The sequence below is a fragment of the Equus caballus genome, chromosome 23 (genome assembly GCF_041296265.1).
Source record: "Equus caballus isolate H_3958 breed thoroughbred chromosome 23, TB-T2T, whole genome shotgun sequence".
Classification (NCBI taxonomy): Eukaryota; Metazoa; Chordata; class Mammalia; order Perissodactyla; family Equidae; genus Equus; species Equus caballus.
Window position 1 is genome coordinate 56,981,457 of NC_091706.1, and position 23,337 is coordinate 57,004,793.

At 36.3% G+C, this 23,337-nt stretch overlaps 1 long non-coding RNA gene across 2 annotated transcripts; it reads left to right on the top strand.

The window, feature by feature from the left end:
- The first annotated feature begins 133 nt into the window (after positions 1 to 133).
- On the top strand, positions 134 to 14,803 carry LOC138920501 (uncharacterized). 2 transcript variants are annotated; one of them, XR_011431778.1, is made up of 4 exons: positions 134 to 252; positions 810 to 881; positions 9,149 to 9,236; positions 12,726 to 14,803. It is a non-coding gene; the product is annotated as an uncharacterized lncRNA (long non-coding RNA). The 2 variants fall into 2 exon arrangements; XR_011431777.1 differs by lacking the exon at positions 134 to 252 and having other exon boundaries at positions 746 to 881.
- The last annotated feature ends 8,534 nt before the right edge of the window (positions 14,804 to 23,337 follow it).

Below are 23,337 nucleotides of genomic sequence, written 5' to 3' on the forward strand. Positions count from 1 at the left end.
CCCAAAGACAGAATTCGTTAATACCACTCTGAGTCAGGTATTACTAGAAAGGAAGGAAGACAGGAAATGAAAAATAAAACGTGGGGGGGAGTAGAAAAAATTGATCCAACAAAAAGCTGTCAATAACAATCATGAAGGTTATCTGTGCATAGCAATGAATATTCACCTCATGGTTAAAGGAGATTCCACCCATCTTCCTGAGTAGGAGGCAGAGACAATGGATGTGATTGCTAATTGAAAGATTTGGGACAAGTGAGTTACTGAAATGGCTACTACCAAAATTGTTGTTTGTCTTTAATTTTACTTAGAATAGTATGTCAAGAAATGTGTACCTGAAGATGCACATTGCATCATTTCTAAATGTAGCAGTAGCACAAAACTTAGTAAAAATGCTTGTGCCTGCTATTATTTGTTAGTAGTCTACTGATGAAAATATTATTGCACAAATAATATAACATGTATATGAAAATAAAATGGGAAAAATCTCAGAAAGAATTTATGAAACTAATAAAATTTAGAAGAAATGTGGAGATATAGTAATCCTTAGAAGAAGAGAATATAGAAAAATACATGAGCTTTTAATTAGAAAAATATATGAGATAGATGCCAGTACTTTCTTTTAAGAATGGGAGTTTCTAAAATTACTTGCATGCTACATAGAACAAAGTTTCAAAGGACGTAGATTGCTCTTTCCTGATATCATGTACATCATCCTTTAAGCTGGTTTAACTTGAGAAAAAGAGGTAAGAATTCTATAATAAATTTGACATAAAAAATAACTCCAAGGACTATTTGTACTTTCTCTTTAGAAAACTCTAAAGCTGAAGATTATTCTTTGACTAAGGTTATGAAGTTTGGAGTAGAAGAGCAGAAAAATGCAAGTAAGTCATTTAGAGTACTTTTTTTTTGCTACTTTTTTGAAACAACTTATTTTTTTATTAAGGGGACTTTTTGTAAGTATTTATGTTTCCCCCCTACACACATCCTCAATGCCCTCTCTAATTATTCAACAACTTAAATTTCATTTTTAAAAATTGTTCTCTCTCCTATTTTAGGTAAGAGAAGAAAGATGAACCAGTAAGAGTAAAGTCATTGTACTTTTTAATATAATGCCTTAAACCAACAGTTTTGTGACTACCGTAGTTGAGAAAAGCTGTGTCAGCAAACTGGAATGGCAGTGGTTTTTGCCTTACACATCCTGCATCTATTTTAGTATTTCTCAAAACCAACTTTGATTGATACCATTTAAGTATGTTGCTCCCTTTCTTCCATCCTCCAAACAAATTGTTCTTTCCATACATGGTAGCCATTACGTATTTCTAGGTGCTTGCTTGACAAGGAAGCCCTATCATATATATAGTTTGTATCCTGTATTCCCAGTTGATTTCTAAGATTCTTTTATTGCCATACTCATTTGACCCTCATTTTTCCATTTTGAATCACATCTCTTATAAAATAAGTCATATGTTAGGGTAATTTATGGCACATTCACGTTGGGACAAGTCATCCTATATCCAATACCTTTCTGTTGCCTCTCTCCTTAAAACATACTATAATGTCTCACCAAATGAAGTCTGGTTAACAACTTTGGTCAAGTTCCGTCATGTCAAAGTGTTGAGCTCCTTGGTCTGGCAGTTACAGCTGTCCATAATCTGGATGACTGGGTGTTTCCATGCTTACCTTCCATTACTCCCCTTCTGGTCCATTCACTATCCTACCAAGAGTTATTGAGTTCTTTTGCCTTGGAGTTTGGTTATAATGTACCTTCTGTGGACTGAGTTGTGTCTCCCCAAAATTCGTATATTGAAGCCCTGACTGCCAGTGTGAGAGTGTTTGCAGATTGGGAAGTTATTAGGTTTAGAGGAGGTCCTGAGGGTCAGGCTCTCATGATAGCATTAGTGACAGTAGAAGAAGAGATGTCAGAAAGCTTGCTTCCCCTGTCTTCCCGCCACTTGAGTACACAGCCAGATGGTGGCCATCTGCAAGCCGGGAGGAGAGCCTTCATGGGGAACTGAATCAGCCGGTACCTTGATCTTGGACTTGCCAGCCTCCAGAACTGTGGGAAATAAATTCCTGCCTTTCATTTTTTTCTCACTTATCTGGATTGTAAAGAATCCATCAAGGTAAAATTTATACTCTACCATTTCATATATTTGTCTTAGATCCCCTGAACTCGGGGTGCTTTTCCCCTCTTTTAAACATTGACAAAGTCATTCCTGTTCCAGTAATTTGAGGCCGAGGTCTTTGCCTCTGTTAACATTTCTTGTGCAAACGGATCTGCAAATAGGATGTGAGTTCCTGGAGCACCTTATATTGTGTGTGTGATACAAATATTTCTTGAGTGGCTAGAATGTTGAAAGCATTTATTCCTCATTTTATTCTATAATCTTAAAAGAAGACTTCACCAAGTAAAACTACTAACCATTTAATAGTCAAAGTTAACCTGTAATATCCAGAAGACTGAGCTAATTGAAACTTACCAAGGAAGGTTTGTAGAATGCTAGAATTAGCCAGACTGAAATAGGAAGGAGATTGGCACTGCCTTATTAATGACAAGCCTTGTTAATGACTTGTCGTAATATATACTATATATATAGTGGGTCTTTATATGTAGAGTTTTAAATATGTAATGAATAAGAGTTATGGGTTTTAGAGTAAGATATACTTTAATTTGATAAATACCACAACCCTCCAAGATATATGGCCTTGGACAGCCTCCTAAAGCCACAGTTTCTTAATTTGTACAATGGAAATGAAATAGTGTCTACCTCATGGGGTTCTTGTGAGGATCACTGAATATCTTAATATAGAGTCAGCCAGCAAGGAGGACTCAATAACTCTTGATAGTATTATTATTATTATTTTGTAATTGTTTTTATTTTATTAGAGATTTATAGAATGGGTTCTTGTGAATAGCCAGTGCTATTTAAAATCCCCATTTGAATTAGTTGCCTAAGGAGCCACCGCCAAAATAATATCCCCTTTCCAGATATGATTCTTATTTCTTGATAGTTCTCATTAAGTGTTTGGGTTTTAAAAATCCATATTTTGCAAGCCCACGTGCTGAAGAATTTGGTTAATCATTCTGAGGTTGGTGTTTGCTAATATTCTCTCTAAAGCCCTAGCTGAGCATGCTTTATTTTCTGGGAGCCAATTTATTAGGGCTATCAAGAGCATGTATTGATGCTTGGTTGCATGAATATCTCTTTATTGCAATAATTACTAGAGAGTTAGGAGTTGAGAATATTGATTGCATTTATTTAGTCTTTTGATATGGACAAAAGTATTAAAAGCCATCAAACACTAGCATTGCCCTTTGACAGCATCATTTAATTCTAGCTGCAGGGAAAATTGTGACATAAACAAAAGCAGCATGACTTACCTATCTTAATTAGAATACTTTCTATAGTGGGGGAAATACCCTCCTTCCTTCAAATATTAAAAATGCACTAGCTATACTAATAAAAGAGGACAAGAGCATTAGGGATTAGCAGAAAGTATTGTAGCTGAGAGCAAAAGGTATCCACATAGGATACTGGGCCAAAGCAAAAATCAAAAATAGATTTTTAAGGTGGGAAATGTCTTTGTTAGCTCTAAAATAGTGTTGTTTCATGCTTTGTCTTTGTAGATTAGTATTATTCCTTAAAGAGTCTAGATGTGTGCTGTCCAGTAACCATGGGTGGCTACTTAAATTTAAGTTTAAGTGAATTAAAATTAAATAAAATCTAAAAATCAGTTCCTCAGTTGCAGTAGCCACATTTCAATTTCTCAGTAGTCACATGTGGCTTAGTGGCTAGCAGGAGGGATGTGCAGATATAGAGCATTTCCATTATCACAGAAAGTTCTATTGGACAGCGCTGGGACAATTAGTATATCTCGCTTCTTACTCTAATTATTGGTTTCAACCTTCAGAAAGCCACGCTGAAATTGATAATGGAAAAGAAAATGCGAGAGATCTCTGTGAGTCTTTCCAGCATATTCTGTATTTTTGATTTCATGCCAATGAAACAGTTTTTCATCAACCTGTACACATAGAGCCATCTTATTCTTAAGCATATGTAACCCAAGAGAGTGATTTCGTCTCAATCTGAATTCTCCAGTTACGTACATATTGAAGGTGGTATTAAGAGTTTGGGGATAATTGCTAATTAGAACTAAGTTATCCATGAGCTATTTTCAGAAGGGTGCAAAAAACAAGTAATTTAATTTTTCTCTTAGTACTGCCCCTCAAACCCATTCTGACAGCTCTTCCTTCCATTCCCTTGGATAATATCTAGAGAAGAACCATTAATTTGCAATTACTTCTGAGCATTAATGAACAAGCCTCGTTTTCCAATATTAAAGGTCCATTGCAATGTAATTTGAAACTTCAAATACTCATCCAATTCATGGCTTCTCTTCTCCTCACAGCAGTGTTGCTGCCCATGCCCAAGATGGGGGTTAATCAGCCTGCAGTGCAAAAAGGGGGGAGAAATTGATGTGTCCTCTTCCATGCTTCACTTCCTCACCTTCCTTGAGCTGCTATTTCTAGCTCCTTCCGGGGAAGGAACGAGGTCAAAGTGGGATTAGGGGAAAAGGAAGAAAAGTAGTTGGTGCTGCCATTTGCTAGCTTTGGGTCTTCTGATAGCAGATGCCCACATGCAAGCCTTTTCTCTTCTAGGGACCTTCGTGGGTTCGTAGCCAATCCCACAGTGGTCCTCTGACGTAGATCATTCCCTTTTCTTCACTGCCAACCACTCCCTCCTCACTCCTGGTTCCGGTAGTAAACTCTGCACAGCCTCTTTCTGTGGGGTCACCTTACCTCCACAGGTAATCATTTTGAAGAAGTCCTTTGGGGAAAGTCTTTTGGAGAAAGCTAACACCAGTTACATTCCTTGCTTCCTATCAGGAAGTGTAGGAATATATATAAGAAGTGTAAAATATATTATACATACATATATATATATACACACATATATATATATGCAGGTTCATTTGTCAATTCTCACTCAGTGTGTCCTCTTCACTATCTCATAGGTATTTCAAAATGAAACTTTTCATACATTGCCCTCCTGACCTGTTTTTCTCCCAGACTTCCCCTTCTCAACAACTATGACCACCATACGTCTGATTGTTTAAGCCGGCTGTCTTCATTGATTCCTCCTTCTTCCTCATCATTACCACTCTTGGTGCTAGATCCATCCCGAGTCATTTATTTCTTCCTCTAAAAATTCTTGATTTTTCTCAGCATCTCTTCTAACATCAGGTTAGTTCACAGTACTATCATCTATTAACTGGCCTATGTGGCAACTGGTTTGCTGGTCTCAATCTTTAGCCTCTCAAATCCGTGCTGCACAACGCCACCAGTGTGACTTTTGCAAACATAAATCTGAACATGCTGCTTCTCTGCTTAAAACCCTCCATTGCTTCCCATTATACTTCTAGTACAATCTAAAATCCTCATCATGGCCTATGGTGGCCCACACATTCATGAATAATCTCTGGCTCCTGCTTACTTCTTAGGGCTCATCTATTTTTGTTGCCTGCTTTTCTACTATGCTCTAGCCATGCTGGTTTCTTTTAATTCTTAGAGCTTGTCAAATTGTTTCCCACTTTGGAGATTTTGAACATTCATTTCCATCTAATTGGAACGTATGCTTTCTCTATTCTATGTGGCTTGCCTTTTTTAAAACAGAATCCTTTAGAACTCAACTTAAATATTCTTTCCATCAAGGTCTTCCTAAGTGACTTAACTGTCTTTGCTATCTGTCCCTTCACCCTGTTCATTTACTTCAGAATGTTGAAAATTGGTTGTAAGTATATTTTGTTTATTCATTTATCCACTAATCTTTAAATTCCATTTTAACACTGTTTTGTTTATCTATTCCACTAGTCTGTAAGATAGATAGAAACAGAGATCATATCTGACTCGTTTATCCCTTTACACTATCTAGGACAATGTAAGTGGTCAATAAATATTTGTTGACTAAATGAATGGATCAAGAGGTGACCAATATCTCTTTTTTTTAGCTACTATTTTTAAAAAATCCTTGATTATTAAAAATAAAGTTATTACTGAATTAATTTTTGCTAAGCTTAATTTTTCCAAATATTAGGGAAATAAGAGGACTTTGGAGTTTAAATGTTGATAAAACTGGCTCAGTTTAATCATATCTGCAGGAAATATCCATCTTTAGAGAGGGAGCCACCAAGAAGAGACAACAATCCACCTAAATAGTAGAATTTAGATTAGATGCAGCAAGGCTTGAGAGCACTTAAAAAAATGTTTGCCTTTAGGGAACTGAGTCTACACAGTGTTTTTCTAGTCCAAAAGCAACTGTAGCCTTAAGTGAAAAAACTACCTTGTCTACATTTCTAATTATATCCTCTACAATTGGATTCTCCCCATGATGACACCTGACACAGCATTTAAAGGGGGACTTTGGCCAACAGGCAATTGATGAGGAAGCAGCTAGAATATATTAAAAACAAAATAATACTGGGGACTTAGACATAGGCAAAAAGGTGGCAAATGTAGTAGTTAATTACATAAGTATCCCTGAAAATGCTGGGCAGATGCAATAACCCTTCACAGTTAAATGGAAACCATATGGAAGAGTTCACCAGTGATTATTTACAGACTGAGGGAAGGGGTATTTGCATGAGATTGTGTTGGAGCAAAGAGTAAGAAGCGATGGAAGAGTGTGTTCCTCAAAAAAGAATAATGGGATGGAAAGAGGATATCTAAAAAATATGCGTCTGAAGTGGGGGCCACACAGGGGAGAAAGGAAATTAGACTGATAACTCTATAATATTAGGTTTCAATTTTTCTCAAGTACATTTTTGCTAAAACAAAGATCTTGATTTCCTAGGATATAACCCAGAAGGTCATATAGTTGAAGTTAAGTAAGCCATTTTAAAACAGATGGATAGATGGCTAAATGATATAATGAATAAGCAATGGGTGTGCCAGGGACAAATAGGGACAAGGGCTAGTGCTCTGTCTCCCTCCAGCATCTATGCAAACATTACTAATCATTCACACTGGTCTTCCCTACTAAGGTTGGATTTGGACTCCATCTTTAAAACTTTCTCAACACAGTGCTCCAAGCTCCTTCTACTAATGTGTGAGAGGTCTAATTTCAGTTTCCTCCGCAAGCAATTGAGAAAGCAAAGCACCCAGGCTGATCCTCTCCTTTCAAGGGCAGCATTGTTTGCATACTCCTAAATTATGTGCTTAATTGTTGTTACTCAGCATTTTAGCTGAAGCTAGGTGAAAGAGAGAATATCTCTTTGCTTGGGCTGTGAATTCCAACTAACTTTCGATAAATCATTGAATATATTCCCCCAGATTCATAATCTCATGAACTCACATAAGACGTTTGATTAAGTTTTAGAACTGTTATTGTTTTTCAATGAATGAAATATTATACATATATGAAATATAAAACATTGATGTATGCAATTGACAATAATAGTTCCCATATACTTTTATCTTTTTATGGCATGTGGTAATAATAGAAACATATTTGTTTGTTCAAGATAATGTGAGTTGCTTATAACAAGTACAGGATAAATTGTTGGTCATTTACTTCTCTTTATTTACTTGCTAATGAGAGATATACCACAATTTGGCAAGTTCCGCAGTGCAACATTGGTGATGGTCCACTGAGTGGCATGAGATGGAAGCCTCTCAATCACCAAGGCCTACTCTCAAAGCAAGCTCTGAAACCTTTTGTTTGAAAAGCTAGAAATAATACTCTCCCCTTATTCCAGATATCAACAAAGAACAAACAAAAGCCAAATCTTTTCTAAAATCCTCTTAAACATCTCAGATCAGGACTGTCAGCTGAGCCTATTGTTGCTTAGAGATTTAGAGGTTTCAGGGGAGACTCCAAGAGAAGGAACACTGTCTGCTTTAACAGCTCTGACTTAAAAAAAAAATTTTTTTCTCAGCCAGCTCACCCGCAAGAGGCATCTATCTAGGGATGAGACGAAGGGGTGTCAGAACAGAGCTATCCATCAGAATATGACTTAGGGGAAAAGACTATTCATAGTTAGAAAAATAAAGTAATTGAAGTCCGCAGAATGAAGAGTAGGACAGACATTATATGTGCTAACGGAGATAGCAGGGCTCAGTGGGGAGTACTTGCAAGTGCAGATGTGTTTCACATTCCATTCCCAGGGAATGTGCTGTTTGAGTTGTTTGTTTGCTTATTTTTAAATTTAATTTATTTTGCGACAGCTCTGTGGTTATCATTTCAGTCTCTTCTTTCCTGTTTTAGTGTACCTGGGGTGCTACTGATCAAGAAAGTGAAGGCATGTTCCTGGCCTCCAGCAGGGCTGAGGGCCCTGTGACACACTCTGAGGCTCCCTGGCCAGGGATGGAGCAGGGCTGGGAGCCACCCACAGGCAGTGTTTCCTCTGCCAGGTCACAGACACTGGTCCCTGCTCACGCGGGATCTTACAGTGTCAGAAAGTGTAATTCCAACTTCTTGTTCACAACATTGCTTTCTATTTCAGGGAACTGGACTGTGGGTTTGCCACTAAAAAGGCTGGAGACTCCTGCCCTAGATCCTTCTTGCCAATGAAACTTTGGCTCCAATCAGTGATGATGAACTGGGGTTGACCATTGCCTTTAAAATCCATTTTGCAGAGCTTTAAAGGGGAGGGAAGTGAGTTAAGTGAGATGATATGAGTTCTGGTAGATAAAGACGTGAGTAGAGAAATTACAGCCGAATTAAAATTCTGTGTTCTTATTTCCCACTTGCATGCCTCATCTGATGTCTCATAGGAGGTGTCCTCGTTTTCCCATTCTCATCTCTTTTTTTTTTAATGTAATGAAATGTTCAATAGAATATTTAGAATCATAATCCTTATTATGGTTGCAGAATATTCTTTATGTATGACCTAATGGCAAGTGATAAAAGCCAAATCAGTATTTAATAATTTCCAGTCAATTCCTGTGTTCGGGGTTCACCTAGGTATGAACTTTTCAGAAGTTTATACATATTCAGAGTAAGTGGAAAATTAGTTCTCTTTCTCTTTCCTTGAGCCTCTGTCACTTCCTCATTGTCATTTTATCATTTTTTATTCCATTGCCCAGTTTCAGTTTAAATCCATCTCCATCAAACTGAAACTTCTAATTTAAGACTTTCATTACTTCTAGGTAAAAACTACCAAAAAAAATGATATGGAAGCTTAAGTGCATAAAAAGAGAAACTGTTTATGAAGAGGCACTAAATAAACAAACGTAGGTATGTTTCTTTTTAGTATACAACTTCTGTTTAAGTTTTATTACTATTTATTCAGAGAAAGTTCTTACATGCATTGGAAGTCTTCAGATTTGCTCCCAGAATAATCAGTATGACCTCTATTGGAATTTCTGCTGGTTTCAAATAAGACAATTGTGAAAATTCCAGCAGCTTCTGGTAGTATTACTTTATGAAAATGTCACTCTCTGACCTTGGCAAGTTGCAGTTCAGTTTTTCCATGAACATCTAGTTCTTAGAACTTCAAATTACGTGTTGTCACAAGAGGACTGTCAACTTGCTTTTTGGCCTGTGTTCCAGATCTAACATATGGCTGTGTGTGTCAGATTCAGGGAAAAGACATGGCAAAGAAGCCACATCTTTTTTCATCTAGATATCTTCCTTGAATTCGTAAATACTCGTATATGCCAAATTCAAGGAGTTGTAGTCAATGACTCTTTTTTAAAAAATCACTCCTTATTGAAAGAAAATTAGTAAATCCAGTTGAAATCCCCAAGTTTTCCCTAAACCAATTAAAATAAACTGATTTTGTCTTGGTCTCTGACTTCAAGATGTTTATAGCAAATAGTGTACACTGACATTTCAAATCTACCTGTCGTGAAGGTGGTAAGCATAACACAGCGTATGATTTTGAACAGTGTTAACTTTTCCTTGTAACACTGGTATGTGTGCTTCATCTAGATTCTGGTTCCCAGCATCAGTGCTAATGAGTCTTCCCCTACCCCTTATAGGACAGTGGTCCCATCCAAAACACCCATAAGACATTTCGTCTGTGTGAAAAGGTCCTTGACATGTGGTCCTGTCCAAATGTCCATGAGCATATTTGGTCCATGCCAAATGGTTTTGGACATGACCAAATATGACCAGATATCAAGGACCTTTTGGCGTGGACCAAATATCTGATGGAAGTTTTGGACAGGGCCCAATGTCTGCTTGTCCTTCCTACCTGGATATCTGGAGGCAGAACACTAACTGGGTGGAGTGGGTATTTATAAACAAGATTATACAGAGCTCACTGAGTTAGTGTTCATATTTCATTGGAGCCTGAGCTATATTCTTTTTCTCCTGTTTTCATGCACAGTATTCACAACTCTTATTTAATATCTCAAACTAATTAATGTTATTTATAATATAGCAATAAGTAATGCACATTATATAGTACTGCATGACCACAGTGAGAAATTCATCTTATGTAAAATCTCAGAATGCATACAAAAATATATGTCGATATGAGTATTTAATTGAAACAAAAGTTCCACAAAATAACACAACCTACTATACGTGATGTCTTTTGTTTTTTTTAAATTGTGTTCTATTTAATGAGGAAAAATATTTTCAGTTATGATCCACTAATACATTACAACCCACAGCTTTAAAAACATTGTAATAGATATCTAAGGAGTTATACTGTATTATATCACTTGTGGTAAACATGGCTTTACATCTAAAACATAAAACACATTTTAATAGAAAATGTTATCAATAAAAATTATATTTCTTCTTCTGCCTGTTGTAGTTTCCTTTGAATATAGGAATAGTTATTTTTATTTTTTAAAGATTTTATTTTTTCCTTTTTCTCCCCAAAGCCCCCCCGGTACATAGTTGTGTATTCTTCGTTGTGGGTTCTTCTAGTTGTGGCATGTGGGACGCTGCCTCAGCGTGGTCTGATGAGCAGTGCCATGTCCGTGCCCAGGATTCGAACTAACTAAACGCTGGGCCGCCTGCAGCGGAGCACGCCAACTTAACCACTGGGCCACGGGGCCAGCCCCAAGGAATAGTTATTTTAATAAATATATTTTGGGTGTAAGAATGTTAATTTGAACTAAGTTGTTTTACCTCTTGATTAACTATCTCACTGGAAACTTTTAAGGAGATTCAAAAGAAGAGAGTTTGAAAATCTCTTAGATTATTTCCACAAAGGTATAGTAAAGTGGCCAGAACTTGAAAATATCAGAAAATAAGAAAAGTGCTATCTTATCAATTTCAAGGACATTTTAGCAAATCATTTGTAATTTGCTTGGGTTTTTAAAATGCTGCCTGAAGTTACAAGATTTTAACTATTGATTTAATGTATATGGAAAAATTTCTACATGGGCCATACATAGAAGCACTATTGGTAGGAAATTTTTATATAGAAGAGGAAACTGAGACTCAAGGAAGATTGAGTAGTTGGATCAGAAGCTGGTTAGCAGAGAAATGGGCCTGGAATTGATATTTCCTCGTCCAGAGTGTGTTGTGGTTGCATGACAGCAGCAGTTCCCATTCTTGCTTGATCTTGAGAGTTATTTAGGATGCTTATTAAAAGTGAAAATTTCCAAACAGTGCTCCTCAAGATTGTGATTCAGTAATTGTTGGATGAGACCCAGGAGTCTGCATTTTTAACAAGCATTTTAGGTGATTCTTACACCCAGGCAAGTTTGGGAATCACTGCCTCCAGTTATTTTAATGACTGGATTATTTGTTTCTGCTGCAATACAGACTATTTGTGCCTGAATGTAAAAATGATAGTTTCAAAGTGCAACAAATCTCCAACTGTCTCATATGTATGTGAAGAAAACTAAAAATCTTCAATATTTTGACTAAGCCATTTATTTTGTCCATTTAGAAATTAGTCTCGATGCACGTATCATGGAGATTTGAATTTAGTGTAATAAAACGTATACTTCTCATATGCTGACAAGACTGTGGCCTAAAAAGTCCTTGGCTCACAGTCTGGCTTCCTATAATACCTAACCTGGCCTCAAAGACCGTGAGGACCATCCCTTCAACAGCCTTCTCTTAACAGTCCTCAACCTCTTCCCTTTTGATAATGTCAAAAGGTCACCATGTCAGCCATGTGTCCCCTAGGTCACACCCCAAACTTTGCAATCTAGAGCTGCTCTGCATCTGAAAACGTAAAACTCTGCTCTTCCAGTCTCTGACTATAAATCGCTATCCTTCCAGTTGGCATCGACTTTTGTCATACATCTTACCCACTGAGAGCTCCAATTTCCCCAGTCCCATCTTTTTGTTTCCTGCCTGTACTTCCCTGCACTATACTCTAGCTACATTGGCCTCCTTTCAAGTCTTCGAACATGACCAGCATTTTTCTCTACCTCAAGTATTCTTCTAGCTTCTATATAGTTTCCCCTTCAAACTTAAGGTCCTAGCTTCAGTTTGTCCACCTGAGGCATTTTTCATGACTACCTACCCGCAGGAGTTGACCATTCCCCCCACTAATTATCTTCGTGGCATCCTACTACTGCTCCTCATATGTCTTTTAACAACCTGTATTTATTTTACATAATAAATAGGCTATAGGACTAAATAGGACTATAATAGCTCTAAGTTCTATGAGGGCGAGGACCGTGAATTTTACTGTTATTTCCAGCACCTAACATAATGTCTAAGTTTTAGTAGTTAGTCAGTATATTCACTTGGACATATATTTTTCACACTAACCTGTTTTCTTCTATCCTTTTTGTCTCAACAAAGAAACATTCAGAAAGAAGATGGGGTATTTCAGACACTACTTGGTAGGACAAGCTGCCACCTGATGTTTCACATGAGGATCCTGAGCACTGAGAAATGCAGAGAAGAAAGACAGATGACCCTGAGCACCATGTTCTTCAACTAGGCGGAGTTAACCTGAAAATGCCTCAGGATGTTTAACCTCTGTAATTTATTTTAAAATACTATATTTATTTTAGTTGCTATTCCATTAGATGTTCAAATCATTTTCACCTATCCCAAACATATTGTGCAGTGACTCATCAGACATCTGTGGCAAGTAAATATACACAGTGTATTTTTAGAGTAGCGAATATGTGTGTATGCATTTATAGTATGAGCAAAATTAAACCTGATCTGAAAAAAAGTGAATTTTTCAGCCCTGACCACTACTGTGCCATTTCATCTTTAGAACCTACATTTCCGTGGTATAATTTTCAGATCATTTCCCACCTTTAAATGCCAGAATTAATGGGAAATTGTCTTTTTTCTGTGTACTGCTTTGCTGGAGAGGCCCTTCTGCAATGAACGTTGAATGCTGTTAAGCCCTATTTATGGCTTTAATAGCTTTGTATTAATGAAAAAATCAGATACCCTTTATATACCCACCTCAGGGGTTCATGCAGGAGATGTTCTATTGATGTGAAAGAGTCAAATTGATTTCTGCCAAAGATGAGAAAGTAGTAGAAAGGCTCAAACTGCATGTGGATAATGAAATGGCTTGTTTTATCACAAATATTCTCTGCACATGTGTTCCACTTCTTTCGTCTAATGGCTGACCCCTGCTTTTCCTAAAGCTCAAATTTTGGTGTCTAAACTGTTATGTGTGTCAACAGAAAGAGGCAATGAAGAGGATCTCAGAACATTTTAGTGAGAAGAGAGCAAAATGTAGAAATATCATTTCTGCATTTTGATTTATGTGTTCAAGGTTATTTGGATAATTGGAAAGTTTGCTTTTCAGATGAGTTAGACTTCCTGGAACAATTAATCAGGGTCTTAATTACTGCATCTGTAAAAATGAGGTAAGATGTGCGAGGCTAAGAACCTTCTAGCATGGAACTGTAGTTTTTTTCCTCTTCCCTTTAAAGTATCAGGAATTTCCAAGCCATCAACATTTGCTGAATCTGGCCATGCATAGTCTTCAAAAATAGTGAATGTTTCATTTATTTTCAAAATACTTTCCATTTCAGTAGGTTTCCGTGAAGTGAAAACATTTACCATAATGGATGAATTTCATCAGGGAGCTGCTTTAACAGCGTCCTAAATGAATAGAGTAAAAGCATTGCAAAGATACAGTCAAAAAGAAGTAAGCTTCTTTTTTAAAAATGTGCTAAATTTTAAAGCCTGGCCTTATGCTGCAAATTGGACAGTATCCCAGGTATTTTGTTAAGAGTGAATACTGTAGAGAAGTCAGAGACAAAAGATAGAATCTGGAGTAGAGTCAGCTGGACTAGACCCAGCTAGACTAGATACCGTGGTAAAAGCAAGACCACCTTGGCCGGCGGGAGGTGGGGGATGAGGGGGTGGTGTGGAGGTGGAGGTGGAGTTTACAGAGAAACTGACACACAAGCTGGGAGTCATGGTGCTGCCAAAGCGAAGCCAATATTGATGAAAGGTGCCTGGGGCAAGACAGAGAATGCATGAGCCAGAAACTAGTGACTCAGATTTAAACATAAGATCACAGATGAAACAGAAGCCAACTCAAGTAAGAAATAACAGGGAGAAAGTGATAAATGCCAGCAAGAGCATGTGGGTGAAACTAAGTTAGAGACGTCTATCCTGATTCATGAAGCCAGGGAGGAGATCAAAATTCAGGCAGCAAGTCATGTGGCAGTTTGTTTTGATTCAAATCTAAGTAGTCATCGCAATCAATGATTAAATTAGTCGTTCTCATCAGTTTGTATGTATAGACACTTAAGAATGCTGGGTACTCCATATACAGCTGTAAAATGAATAAGGAAGAGCTCTATTAACTGATGTGAAGTAATTTTCTGGATGTATTTTTAAGTGCAAAAGGACATCTATAGTATGCTGCTTTTCATAAAGAAGAGTAAATCAGAAAATATCAATGTATATGCTCATTTGTGCAAAAAATAATTGAGTTAATAAAATTCAGAAATGAATGGGATGGGTTACCTACAAGGGTGGCAGGGAAGAGAGTGAGAAGAATGGGGGACTGGGAGGAGGTTAGAAGAGGAGAAAGGGGGAAAGAGAAACTTTGCTGAGTATACCTTTATGTGTAGTTCTGCATCTTAGAATCAGAGAGATATTTCATAAACAGAACCAATAAATAACTAAACTCAAACTGAATATGGGGGAAGGACCAAAAATGGAATACAAAAATAACAAATGAACCTAACTCTATTATCAACGAATAACAGCCTCACTGAAGGGGGTCAGAGAAAAATAGGCATAAGTAGCTACATAAAAAAATATTTTGACAAGATATTGTAACGCTAAAGAAAAAAACAACTGTAGACAAATACAATACTCCAGTTAGTAAATTCGATTTTCACTTGGGTATAGATTAGCAATTCTGAAACTGTCTTATGTGAATGTATTTTATAGAACTAGATTGTGGGTAGTAAGACTCAGGTTTCTCACAGCATATCAGAGAAAGGAGTTACAACAAATAAGGAAAGGGGAAGGCTAGAATGAACTCTCTGATGTTGGATTAGGACTAGAAATGTCAGTTGGAACGCATGGATTTTATTATAAATATTGTGAATAGATAAGAAATCTATCTAGATGTGTATGTATGTGGGTTACTATACATGCATATATTTTCTAGCTGTATTCACTGAGAAGGCATACCAGCAATGGCATCCCAGTAGCAATGAGAACACTGTGTGCCTAGATCTTGATTTCTATAAGCAGTTCTCCAAGAGCAACAAAAACACTTGAAAAAAATGCCTGGTTCTAGGGCTAGGGATTTACTGGGGAATTACGAGGTGTGTCTGGAATATCTTAGAGTGCTGGAAAGTAAGGAAGTGTTAAAACAAAAAAAGGATAGGGATCACAGAAGCCAAACAAAGAAGCCCCAAACAGCCAAAACTGGGATAATTTGAAGGAAAAAAACCTAAACAATGATAAGCAATGGATAATAGCCCCTCAAATACAATAAATATCCATGAGTCTATGTTGATATAAATAAGTAATTGAATGCATAAACACATAAATGGGGTAAAAGAGGCATCTCTTCCTTACAGTGGAATTCCAGTTAATAAATATAGGAGGGATGATAGAAATTGCCATTTGGTCAACATTTTAGTAATAAGTATTGCAGGCAAGGGTCATCAATTAATTCTAAAATTAGTGGGTGAAAGTATGATGAGAAACAAAATATTTGCATAGTCTCAAAGTATCTCCCTACAGAACATTTACTACAAAATATTTCAAAAGAAAAAGTAGAAAATTTACAATGGAGAAACCAGCAAAAATCACAAACTAATATCATTAGGAGTAAGACATATCATCAATTACTGAATGTTTTCCTAAACTCTTTAGCCATTTATCTGAAAACTTTAACATAGAAACCCCACTTCCATTGGAGTAATTTTCTCCCTTTGATTTTCCAGGCACAGTATTCCACAGAGTGTATCCAGTGGGACTAAATAATGTTGTGGACTTGTGGTTTCAGTCTGAATGACAAGGAAACTCTGGTTTAATGTCTTCTGAGTTTATTGGAAGGCTCTAGCATAGGAGCTGTTATTTAGATGGTTTTGACCAAATGACAGTCTCTCTCTATTTAGGAAAAAGACTGTGACAGATAATCTGATCAACTGAATGGCCCCTGACTGTCATTAGGGTGACAGATGTTGCACCTGTTTTTCTTGTATGACAGCTTCAAAGGGGAAGTAAGAAAGCTTAACCTACTACCTGCACAAAGTCCTGGACATCTTCCAGGATGTTCCAAACACCACAGCCATGAGCAAACCAATGCTGTTTCCAAGATACAGCATCTACCTTGATTATAATATTGGCAATAACCACTGGCTATAACGCAGAACTGTATTTCCCAAAAATTATTCTGTAGAATGCTGGTTTTAAGGGATATTAAACAGTGTTCAATAAAGAGAGAGGGGAAGATCTCTCATTTGAAAATATACCCTATATGGAAAGTTAAAAAATCCAGGTACTTGACTTTGGTTTTGTAAAACTGATTCATTGTTCCATTGAACAATGAATCAGTTAAGTTTAGGGGATACCTAGTTAAAATTTTATCTTTAACAGACGAATTTTCAAAATCTTAATTGTCCTCAAATTGTATTATATATTTTCAGAAGGAAGGAAGTAGTGTGCAGTATTTCACAAAGTTATTCATCCGCATCGACCGCCACCACCTGCCCTTTTGCCCAGAATATTTGAAGGGCTAGAATTCTCTGGAACACATTTTGGGAAATGGTATCTTAAGTAACAATAAATTAATCACCAAGTAATTTTCAACTATGGTAAATAACAATAGAAAAAGAAAGTCTTTGAGCTTATAGTTGTGCTGGGAAATTAAAATTTATACTTACATATCAATAAAAAATCAAATAATATAATACTAAAATGCCAAATGGTTCAGACGATCACTTCTGGGGGAATATCAGCACGGGTTAGAATCAGTAGAGGAGGCAAAGGAGAGGAGGCTGGCACTGAGCTTTGACCTGCGAGTAGGTTTTGCATAGGTAGAGAGCAGAATTTCAGAGTGCTCCACACACAGTAGGTGTTTCTTAAGTGCTTGTTAATTAACCAACTAGCCGCAACCGTATAGCCCTCCAAGGAAGCAGGGTCTGGCTCAAACCTGAGAGGAGCCGCTGGTAAACTTTCCATCTGGCAGTGAGGCAATGGAGGCGCCTTTGCAAGAAAATCATTAGAGCCTCTTTGAAGAGATTGCACAAGCACTTTCTCCAGCAACGTGCAGTGAGATCATTCAGGCTGTTAGGCCTGTCCTGGAATTCTTCCTTCAGAGATGAAAATTTGGCTGAAATGGTAGAGGGCTTGAGGGTGCAGTGCATCATCTCCATCTGTCTCAAAGAGCATATATTCATATCTCCCTCCTGAGGAAGAACTAGCCCATTAAGTTATGACTGTGTGATCAAGCCCTACACTCGCTTTCCACTCAGTAAAGAACACTGGCTCAGCAAGATCATATAAACAAGGCTCTATGACAGGTGTTAGAGTATGGCAGGGTAGCAATACTTACATCAATTTGTCTGGGATGAAGGATGCCAATATATACTTTGTTAAAGCCTTCTTAAGTGTGTGATTCATATCTCACTCATCTCTGTATTCCATTGCCACACATTGAACATAGTGCGTACCTAGTAAATAACTTTACCTTTACTTGGCCAGGACATGGTTTAAGTAATATGTCCAGAAAACACCAGGAGCAATATTACCAGATCAAATTGATTAAGTTCTTTGAAATAAACTTTGGGAATTCTTAATTCTGGCAACAGGACAGACCAAATAAAGACTGATAGGGTCCTCTACTTCTTAAAACATTAAAAAAACCCTACTGAAATACTAGAAAACATTAATACGAAAGACAGTGGCAAATTGAAGTTTAAAGTGTTTAAAGTGATTTTTATTGTTCAAGTGGAATTTAGGGCTATAAAGTAGCCTTAGACTTTGTTAACTACTGTATATATGTTAAAAATATAGAGAATTCATACATTTTATCCTTATAAATTCCAAAGCTATAAAGGAAGAAAAATCAAGAATAAAATATGCTCAATCAATTTTTTACAAAAGATCAAATGAAGGCAAGAAAATCAAATAGAATGAACTCTAAATAGAAAAAAGAAGGTACTAGATATTAGTCAGTATATATAAGTAGTCACAATATATAGAAATGGGTTACTTTGCCTGTTAAAGGCAAAGATTCTGAAATGAGTTAGAAAAAAAAAAATCAAGCTTACATTTTTCTAACAGAGAGTTATAACATGATACATCTAAATGTTGACACAGAAAAGTTCAAAGTAAACGGATCATATCTACACATACGTGTATGTGCGCATAGCATACATACACACACACGCAAACAGATTTCAGTGAAATACTTAACCAAAAACTCGAGGGTAGCATTGTTACCATACTTAAAGGAAAATAATATTTAAAGGAAAAGAAAATCATTTTGATTTTAAGCAGATTGTTACTTAATGATTAAATGAAGAATTCGCTAAGAAGCGATAACAATCATGGATCTGTAAGTGCCTGTCAACATGGCTTTATAAAATACATAGAAGAGAATTGGCAAAAAGATGAACTGATAAATTCCTAAAGTTATTAGCGAATTTTCACATTTCTGTTTCAAGACGGATAGGTCAAACGCTGAATCTGTTTTAAAGAACTCACTCTGTTCACATTACTGTGGTCAGAAATGAAATTTGAGCTGGATCTTGAAGGCTAGGGAGACAGAGTAGAGAAAGGCATTCTGTACAGCAGACTTTTTTAAAAAGTTTAAAAATATCAAGGTTTAAGGCCTAATCACATAATCATGTCATGTATTGTTATTTAGAGTAGCTTTCTTTTTCTTAAAGATTCTCACCTTTCTGATAAAATAGGAAAGTATCCTACATTAAAATTCAATATTGCCACAAGTTGCCACCATACTTATGAGAATACCTGATTTGACTCACAAGTGACTTGGAATTTCTTTGAAGATACTTTGATATATGCCTTATAACGCCAGATTTACGATAATCTTTTAGTTTTAAATATAATGATACGAAAAGCTAAAATCTCCAGATGGTAGGTGGTTTTTCTAAAAATACAAATTAACGAAGACAAATTATCTCCTTTAATCTTGAATTCTTTACTCAGGTCCCTATATACAGATGTAAATTCCTAAATACTATATCTGATTGCATTAAACAAAGAACGGGTAATCTAAAGGTGATTTCTTTTGATCCTTTCTAAAAGTGCATGCATTTATTGAAATCTTCCTATAATTTTTGGTGTACCTAGTATTGTTAATTATAAAATATTCTTGATTATTTGTGGATAAATTTTTTTGGATGTGCTCTTTCACAAAGTTTAAGTGCTCTGTTATCAATAAGAAGGACTTTTGATTAAAAGTTAGAACTGAGTGGTATAAATTACTTTATTTTCTCATTGTCCACATCCTTCTATGAGAACAGGGAACTTGTTTATCTTGTTCAACACTGTATCCTGTCACCTAAGGTACAAGTGAAATAAATATTACTTCACTGTATAAATGAATAACAAAGTAACAAATAAGAAAGCAAGTTTTGCACCAGGAAAACCTTTATATTGAAAAATGGATACTTTATTTAAATAAAAGATACCTGAGATTTTCAAGGGTCCCTTGTTTAGGTCCCTGGCAGATCTTAACTGTAATGAAGAGTCAGCGGAACTTTTTAGCCTCTCCTCAGTCTTCCCCTCTACTCAGAATAGATGCCGTTTCTAGAAGAACCAAATATACTTGGGACCTTTAAACGCTGGAAGGAGAAGCTGCTCACACTTTCTTGGCCTGGACTGAGAGCTATGTGCAGGTTTTAATTCTGTAAATCTCTAAAGCATTTGTCTAGGACAATATAACAACAATCTTCCTGGATGCCACCAACGTAGAGACAAGGGAACTCTATCTACAGCGTTCGTTCTTTGACTCCACTCTTTGAAGTCTTTTTGGAAACTGTCTTGAATCTGTACACTAGCTCCAAGCCTCTCTCTTGCATTACTGTTTTCTACAGAGCCTGAGCCATTGTCATCAAATCAAGTTCTTGCCTTCTTTGTGTTTAATGCTTTCCACTTAGCCTTCAGTGAGCTCCTTCGATCTACACTCTATACCCCTTGCCCACACAAGAGCCCAATTTGCTCTGACTTAAGGAAGGAAGGAAGAAAGGAATCTAGATTGTATTTCTTTGGGTTAAGCAGCACAATCTTCCAGAAATTTTTATTTAAGCCCAAATAGCACAAGGAATCTTGAAGATGAAAAAAAATCATTATCCCTTTATTTGAAAGCATTGGTCAATCATATAGCTTTCCTTCAAGGAAGAAAGGAACTAACATGGGAATAGATTACTGGGCATCCAGGAGGTGGGGAGCCTAGAAACAAAATGAAAAGGGCACAGAAAGAGAGATAACAAGACTCCAAGACCCAACTTTGCTTATCTTGTATGTTTTTTCTTAAGTTTCTATATGTGCAGAATTTGAATGCACCTGAGGCCTTTAGAAGATGCTAGCATATTTTTTAAGCCACTTCTATTCCAAGAAAATGTACGGATTTAAAAATACAATACTTAAGGGGCCGGCCCCGTGGTGCAGCGGTGAAGTTCGCATATTCCGCCTCTCGGCAGCCCAGTGTTCGCCAGTTCGAATCCCAGGTGCAGACATGGCACCACTTGGCACGCCATGCTGTGGTAGGCGTCCCACATATAAAGTAGAGGAAGATGGGCACGGATATTAGCTCAGGGCTAATCTTCCTCAAAAAAAATACAATACTCTATTTGAAGCAGAGGAAGAGAGACTGTTAACGGTTCTATTTGTGATAATAATCTGGAAAAGAGAAACAATATTTTGCCATGTTTGTTTTTTATGAAGTCTTACTAAAGGCTATGAGTCAAATAATATAAAAACTCTTTTTCATGTATTTTTCTGCCTCCTGATTATATAAAACTCCACTTCACTAAAGACAACTAATTCATCTTTACCCCATAAAATGTGACTTTTCATAACTGCAAAAAAATTGCATGCACATCATTTAAAAAAAATGAGAAAATCTTTATATGAGCAATAAATATAATAAACATGTTTAAATGTAAATGTAAAACACAAACTCAGACAATGAGCCTACACGAACACTGTGATATTTAGACATTTGTCAGGCAGCCTTTTTCTGTTTTGACAACCAAATGAATGTTATATATAGAGGGACTCTCTTTGGAAGACAGACATCCTTGCCTGGTTTCCTTTACTCTGAATGCAACTGTAAGACATTTCAATGTGTGGGAAGCATCTATGGTACAGAAAGTTGGAAAACTTTCAGACATGAAGTACCAAAACCGTCAAATACTTGCAAATGCAATATGCTCATCTATAATGATTCATTCTCGGTTTAAAACACATTTTCAAAGCCCAGAACAATCCAACCTGTAAAGTTAACAGGAGCCTTTTGCTTGTGACCTTCTTACAGATGAGCTTAAAAAGAAATATAGAATCTGAATTTTAAAAATTTTCAGTTCTAGAAGGTGTTTTTGTTCCATTGCTCAGACGCAAGATAAAAATTAACTGCGATCATCATATATGTACATCTTCTGTACTCTTTATTTTTTATTCCTGCTTTGTATAAAACTACAAGAGGAGAAACCAGCAATGCAACTTTCTGCACAAAAAAAAGCAATGATTCCCAGAATCTTGGCTTTAATTTGATTAATAGTCTCAGTGTGGGTTCTATTATATCCAGCTGCAAATTATCTTTGAGATCTTTGGATATGACAAATGTGTGTGAATTTTGAATTTGTGAAAACAACAAAACAATACTGTTGATGATTCATCATTTATGGCACAACTTTGACAATTTTTTCCTTTAATAATTTTTAGGAGACCAGGGCTGTAAAGAAGTGTACCTTCTCCCATAGTCCGCTCGTACTCTGCTTTCGAGGAGAGCTTGTTTGAGTTATCCTACCCTGAGAGAAGTACGTTTAATACATCTTCTTTCACTTTTGATTATGTCTAGTGACTTAATTGATGGAGTGAATATTTTTGAGTAGTTTTGAGTAAGTATTTAGAAGAAAGAAGAAACATAAGAAAAGTGGACAACTTGAGGAATATTAGCACTCTGGTGATTGTCATTTTGTTAGCACTCCACCAGAAAACACTCTAACACTCTGGACAACTATGAGAGCTCTTACAGAGAACGGGAAGAAAAAATCATAATGAAATCTGGAGCATGCTTTAGCTTTGGGATTTTATTGAATTTGCAAACATAATAGGCATGGCAAATATCACATTGAAATTTCTTTCAGATCTGACCAAATAAAGTAAACCCATTAAGAAATGTGCATTGAGTGAAAAGGCTATAATTAAATTAAAAAACCCGGTGTTCATAATAAGCTCTTTTCAAAGAATTTGAGGACTTAGGAAGTAAAACATATAGCCTCTAATATTCTAATTGGAGTAAGGTCCTTCTATAGCTCTATATATAATCTTTTACGACCTACACATTTTTTAATGATTATAAACAAGAATGAGAAAAATTAGTTCTTAAAAGATATAGGAATGCAAATGCTCTCCTGGGTTGTTTTATTAAACATGGAAACTTGCTTTCCATCTAAGTCATAACCTTTCACTATTTTTATAAATTCACTTAAAATTTGTTTACTTCTTATTTCATTCGGAGGCTTCTTTATAAAAATGCAACCAATCTAAGAACATCCATAAAATATAAAGCACTTTAATGAATGTATAAGGAAAAGACAATCAAATAGAAAAATAGCCAAAAGACTTAAGTAGATACTTTACAAAGAGGATATCCAAAAGGCCAAGAATCATATGAAAATGTGGTAAACTTCATTGGTCATTACAGAAATGCCAATTATAACATTTTTATAGTACTATAAACAAACCCTCCGGAATGTCTAAAATG